Source organism: Olea europaea, chromosome 21, assembly GCF_002742605.1.
Source record: "Olea europaea var. sylvestris chromosome 21, O_europaea_v1, whole genome shotgun sequence".
NCBI lineage: Eukaryota > Viridiplantae > Streptophyta > Magnoliopsida > Lamiales > Oleaceae > Olea > Olea europaea.
In genome coordinates, this window is record NC_036257.1 from 6,662,347 (window position 1) to 6,669,929 (window position 7,583).

The following is a 7,583-nucleotide window of genomic DNA, read 5'->3' on the forward strand; positions in this document are numbered from 1 at the left end:
TGTACTAATACGAATGCAGAGGCTGACCCTGAACTGAACAGCTGTACTGATAACGAAGCAGAGGCTGACTCTGAACTGAACATAATAGATGTATATCAGCTGTTGACTTTTTAAGATCCGCTAAGTGTATGGTTGCTGCTGCGATTGTAGGTTCAACTGTCTCTACCGAAGCGCTGACTCATAGGACAACGCATGGGAGATGCTGAAGTTTGTGAAGCTGATGGTTGGGACACATCTTCAATTGAGGCGCTGAAACTTCAATGCTACTTGAGGAAGGAGCTCATCTGCCACCGGTGCGCTGACCCACAGGGGACGACGCGTTGGGAAACGGCTAAAACTTTGTAAAGCTTAGGAGGGAACGCGACCACCGAGACGATAACCCATAGGGGACTCCGTGTCAGGTGCGTCTAAACTTTGTAAAGCTGAGTGAGGAGCTCATCTGCCACCGATGCGATGACCCACAAGGGACTCTACCTCAAGTGTGTTTAAACTTCTTAAAGCTGAATGGGGAGCTCATCTGCGATCGATGCGGGAGATGGATGAAGGTCAGTAAAGCTCAAGGGAGAACACAACAACCGAAGCGATGATCCACAAAGGACTCTGCCTCAGGTGGGTTGAAGGTTTGTCAAGCTGTGGACAGCGTGAGGCGAGGGATACTCATCTTGTGGAGCCATGAATAAACCTCTGATGAAATGTCAAACTATCGGAGTCTTATAAGCTGGCCTCGGGTAGACGAGGACTTAGAGCTAAGCTCAACAATAGTGAGGCAAGGAAAAGACATCTCACGAAGCCGGGGAACATTTGTCTGGCGAAGAGCCGAACTATCAGAGTCTTATAAGCTGGCCTCGGATAGACGAGGACTTAGAGCTAGGCTCGACGATAATGAGGCGGGGAATAGGCATCCCGCGAAGCCAGGGATAAACATCTGGCGAAGTGTCAAACAATCGGAGTCTTATAAGCTGGCCTCGGATAGACGAGGACTTAGAGTTAGGCTCGACGATAATGAGGCGGGGAATAAGCATCCCGCGAAGCCAGGGATAAACATCTGGTGAAGTGTCAAACGATCGGAGTCTTATAAGCTGGCCTCGGATAGACGAGGACTTAGAGCTAGGCTCGACGATAATAAGGCGGGGAATAAGCATCCCGCGAAGCCAGGGATAAACATCTGGCGAAGTGTCAAACGATCGGAGTCCTATAAGCTGGCCTCGGATAGACGAGGACTTAGAGCTAGGCTCGACGATAATGAGGCGGGGAATAAGCATCCCGCGAAGCCAGGGATAAACATCTGGAGAAGTGTCAAACGATCGGAGTCTTATAAGCTGGCATCGGATAGACGAGGATTTAGAGCTAGGCTCGACGATAATGAGGCGGGGAATAAGCATCCCGCGAAGCTAGGGATAAACATCTGGCGATTTGCCTCGTCCCTTATTCAAGGAATGATGACTAATAAAATTCAGTCTCATATAATAAAAAATCTATAAGTTGGGGCTCATCTTCAATAAATAAAAAATTCAAGAGCTTATCTCTTCTTCAAAATGTGAGGTCTTACAATTTAGCCTCGGATAATATAGATGATGATCAAAAGGGCCTTTAAATAAGGATCCGAGCTTAAGAATTTCGTTGTATACTTGGTGTGCATAGTTGTGATTTTTAATTTCTTTAGTAGCTTGTGATTGTGTTGAACTATGATATTACCACGCACCATTTTCACAATATAGTGCAGAAATCACACAAGAAATACGAGACTCGTCTTTGGAGGAATTTGAGCATTTAATAGCACAGCTACTGTGATTAACTCAAGTGACAGACATTTTTGAATCACCCAAAATTTAGTTAGCATCGAGCAAGAAAGGAATAATTTTAGCCCAATTAAATTCCAATCAAATCAAATAGAAGCAACAGGTCAAAGTTGATAAATTTTTCATTGAAAATAAGTTGTGGCTGCCCGAAAATGGAGCTCACTGGAAACAAATTGTCTCGTGGAAAATGGGTATAGGTGTGGGAATAGTGTCTAGCAAGCCTATTGAAATTAGTTGGATCAAGTAAAAGTAGTGAGCCCAATAAATATTAATTATCCATGCTAGTATAGTAAGATCTAAGGAGCATAAAATAAACTCTGGACCCAATAAAGGTATCTTAAAACCATGAATTCGTCGGGCCATATTTGTTAAAAAAAAGGTCCATGTAAAAGGATAAATCGGGTAGAGCACTTTGGATCACAAGAATAATATGGGCCCAACTTTACACGAACATTAGGCCAAATCCAATTAAGCCCAACAACTAACCTACAATTTAATATGTTGAAGTGGATGAAATTAATTATGTAGGTCAGAGAAAGTACCAATTGCCATTCAAAATAGCCTGTAGAAGTCGGCTGAGAGACCATTTCTAACCCAACCAACACGCCACCATCACATCTTCCCTCAATCAAATTCCATCAAATTAATGCTAAGCACAAAGGAAAATAAATGCCGAAGACCTTCCATCGTCGGGCGACCTCACTGGAGACCACAAAATGCTACGGTTGCCTCAACAATAATGGGTGTCACTTGTTCGGTTATTGGAGTAGTTTGGGATGTCGAGAGTGCCGGTGACCGCCTCAACACCCTTGTAGGATGTGGTGAAATGCGGGGCTGACTAAATAGTGGTTGTTGCTCCATTCGGTGATTGGCAAAGTTGTCATCTGAAGCTATGGTGGGCCATGGATGCTTCACAGTTTTGACGAGTAAAGTCGGCAGCGACGGAGATGGTTGGATGTCGAAAAATCCAATTTGTTTTTCCTTGTACATCAAAGCTTTATGGAGAGATTCTATATTTTGTGGTGGGACTTGCCTTAATTTTTCTTCTCCCTGCAGCTGGGTTTCTGTTCCATTTGGTGTTGGTCTCTTCTAATAAAATGGGTGAATATGGCTGAGACCATGGAGCAAAACAATGCCTCTTCCTTCGACATGTTTTGTTTATTGAAATCATTTATCTTCCCTTAACTGTAGTTGTCATTTTTGAAGAAATTTCCCAATTCCAGTAGCCTTTTTTCTTTCATTTTGTTGTTGCTTTTTTGACCTCTTTTTGGTAGAGAACTGATCGGAAAAATAGAATTTGCCGATGGCATTTTATACGTGGTATAACATGGTTAATGTAACGATTCCCACGGACGGCGCCAATCTGTTGACCTCCAAAAATGGCTCCAACAGGCACCCTAGCTTCGTCCCCTCGAAACCTGCGCAAGTAGCATCCCGTCAAGAGGCAAAGGTCGCCGGAGAAGAAAAAGGTCCGGCGACCATTTGCACTCCGACGGTCAAGTCAACGGCCGAACGGAGATAGATATATAGAGTGCAATAGTAGAGAGATAGGGGATTTGGCTAGAGTATTTAGAACATACCGTAAGTTGTGAATTGAATCCATATATATAGAGAAATGACGTGAAATGGGCCAAGGCAGGTTAATGGGCCTAAGTTTGAGCCCAGTATGAGGTGAGCAAAGTGATAGGCACTTCGACTGGGCTTTTTATGGCCTCGATGGCGCCTCGGCTAGGCTTCTTAGAGCCTCGGCTTTGAGGCCCAACACTAATGGGCCTAGCTCGGGTCCAATAAGGTGGCCCAATATGGAGTGATAATTCATAGGCGTAACAGTACACACCTTGGATTCTGGGCTTAGATGCTACGGATCATATGATTTGTGAAATCACTCTGTTCACTAGCATCACAAAGCAAGTATCCACACTGCTACACTTCCTAATGGCAACAACATTGCTATTACTCATATAGGTATTGTAAAGATTTCAGACAATTTAATCTTGTATGATATACTATGTGTTCCAACCTTTTCCTTCAACCTAATTTCAGCTAGAAAATTAGCTATTATTTTGAATCGTTGTCTCATTTTCTTATACCAAATTTGCTTAATCTCAAATGTTGTGTTATTATGTGTCTAGAAAGTTCTTTTCAGGCTGAACATTTTATTTAATTACTTCACTGATGAAATATAATATGGGACACAATCAAATCAAATTTGATCACCATTTTCCTTTTGATTGTTTTGCTTAAATTTTGTTTAATTGAACAAATATACTTTGATTTGATTTCACTTAGGTGACTTCATCTAAACATAACTATTCGAACTGTTACGCCCTCTTTCAAATATCTTATTTTATTACATACATAGAAGAACATGTGGCATTAATGGCATCGATAATTTGATAATATGATATAACTTCAGTATTTTATGAAACTCGAAAATGTAAAGAAGTATATCAACAAGCAAACACATTCAAACATATTAATGAACTGCAATATAGTTTCAAAAACACTCTAGTTTTTGACTTCTATCATTCAACTTAACAACTATAATAACACATAATAATTTCGTCGACGAAATAATTTAATAAAATGTTCAGCCCAGAAAGAATTTTCTAAACACATAATAACACTATAATTATACACAAAAAATAAACACAATCTAAGTGTCCATATCATCTCGACGTCACTTTGAGAAGTTTAAGGCTCATTTGGTTTGTATTTCTATTTTCAATTTTCAAGTTTAAGATTATATTATGTTCTTTGTTTTGAGGGTCTATTTTAAGATTAACATAAATGCATTTGGTTTGTTAGTTTAAAAATTTGTTTTTTAAAAATAGAAAACTAGAAAACACGTTTGATATGAAATTTTGAGAAAAAAATATTTCATGGCATTTTATTCCATAAAATTGAATATTCAGTAAAATGGAATAATATTATGTTAAAATACAATCAAATAATATATATTAAAGTTGGTAAATCTTAAAAATGAAATTCACTACAAAAGTAAAACAAAAACAAATAATAAATTTAGTTGACAAAATATAGGAAATAAAAACAAAAATTAATTATGTAGAATGAGAATTTTTATCTTTGTTCTTTAAATATATTTTTTAGAATATTTATGTAAATAATCATTAAGAACTTGAATTATTTTTATTTTTTATAATTTTTATCTTTTCAGAATTTTATTTTTCAAAATTTTTATTTTTTATTTTTTATAATTTTATTTTCAAGAATTTATTTGTATTCGAAATTTAATTTTTTAGATTTTATTTTTCAAAATTTTAAATTCTTTATTTTTTTAGAATTTATGAATTTTTTTAATATTAAATTTTTACAATTTTATTTTTTTAAAATTTCATATCTATGTTTTTTATAATTTATAACTTTTAGAATTTTATGTAAATAAATTTCATTTAATTATTTATTTTCAATATTTTGAATAGTTTCAGTGAAACAGTGAAAAAACCAAAAACGTTAAAACTCATTTTGAGTTTTACGTTATAAATTTAACATTGTTTTCGAAAGCACATTTAGAAAATGCTAGACTAAACGAGTTTTGAGTGTTTTCCAAAATTGAAAATGAAAAATAGTTAGAAAACAAGAAGTTAAACGCAACTTTAGTGGCCAAAACTCTTACCGGCTTAATGTATAGTGAACCATCAAAGACGTTCCCCAAAGTATAATGAGCAATTAAAGACGCATTTCTTAGATGGACCATCCCTCTTCTTTGATTGGGCATGATGGTAAGTTAGCTGTGAAATTCATATGTCAAATCAGTTATTCCATTAGAAACATGAAATGAAAATGATCCCTGTAAGTAACGTTTGATACTTTGAGAAGTTTAGCGGTCAAAACTCAACATCTTAAAATGTAGTAAGCAATAAAGAATGTCAACTTAAATTTAGTGATTATTTAAACAATTAACTCCACTTTGTCCTCTTCAAACTATGAGCTTAAAGTACAGTGAGCAATCAAAGATATCTATCAAAGTATAGTGAGCAATCAAATGTATCTTTCTTACGTGGATTGTCTATCTTCCATGATTGCTAACGATGATGAGGCGCTAGTTGTGAATCCTGTCTATCAGGTCAGCTATTTCATTAGAGATGCAAAATGGAATTGATTCCAGTAAGTAACATTCAATACTTCAAAAAGTTTAATGGTCAAAACTCGACATCTTAAAGTGTGGTGAGGAATTGAAGATGTCAACCTTAGCGATTATTGGGACAATTAACTCGTTTTATTTAGATAAAAAAAAAAAGAAGCAAATTTTAGTACATTTTTATAAAATTGGATGCAATGTTTGGTTTATAAAGTTATGAATCTCATGAAATGTAATATTTAATTGTTGATTTTTACTTAAATTTTAATCAGTATTTTAGTTGAACCAAATAGAGGCTTAATAAACTACAAAGTCAATTGCTCATTGACATATAATACTTAATTAAGAGTAATGTTATTTAGACCCATTGGGGTTGCAACCCCAATCTACATGGTGTTAATGTGACATTAAATGATAAGTAAAGCCATTTAATTCTACATTTCGTTTAACTTATCATCTACCATCATTTAAGTTGGGCTTACAACTCTAGTGGAGCTAAAAAACATTACTTTTAGATTAAACAAAAAATGAGAAAAAAATAAATATTTTTTGAAGAAGCAAAATGAACAACCAAAATAAATAGGCTTGTTGTAACTCACATTAAGATGCTCTCTTTTACATATAAGATGCTATTTAAAAATTGAGAATCTCTTTCACCATCTTATTGACTTTTACAAAATTTGTTGTTATATTACAAAGGATAATATATTGTCTTATTGACTTTTACAAAATTTGTTGTTATATTACAAAGGATAATATATTGTCACTACGTAAAAATCGCTTTATATTAAAATATACTTTAGGATAATTGTTTTTTCCTAGTTAAAGCATAATTTCACCAAGACACATAATTAATCATGCATGTTCTTTATTATTCTGTACTTGTATGTGAAAATTAGGACGTTGTAATTCATATTAATGTAAATAGAACAATAAAACCAGAATGATTAACCTTTCAACGATTGAAACAAAAGCAAACCCAAGTTACAATTTTTAAATAAAAATCTTGTATGATATACTATGTGTTCCAACCTTTTCCTTCAACCTAATTTCAGCTAGAAAATTAGCTATTATTTTGAATCGTTGTCTCATTTTCTTATACCAAATTTGCTTAATCTCAAATGTTGTGTTATTATGTGTCTAGAAAGTTCTTTTCAGGCTGAACATTTTATTTAATTACTTCACTGATGAAATATAATATGGGACACAATCAAATCAAATTTGATCACCATTTTCCTTTTGATTGTTTTGCTTAAATTTTGTTCAATTGAGCAAATATACTTTGATTTGATTTCACTTAGGTGACTTCATCTAAACATAACTATTCGAACTGTTACGCCCTCTTTCAAATATCTTATTTTATTACATACATAGAAGAACATGTGGCATTAATGGCATCGATAATTTGATAATATGATATAACTTCAGTATTTTATGAAACTCGAAAATGTAAAGAAGTATATCAACAAGCAAACACATTCAAACATATTAATAAACTGCAATATAGTTTCAAAAACACTCGAGTTTTTGACTTCTATCATTCAACTTAACAACTATAATAACACATAATAATTTCGTCGACGAAATAATTTAATAAAATGTTCAGCCCAGAAAGAATTTTCTAAACACATAATAACATAACACTAACACACACACACACACACACACAATATATATATATA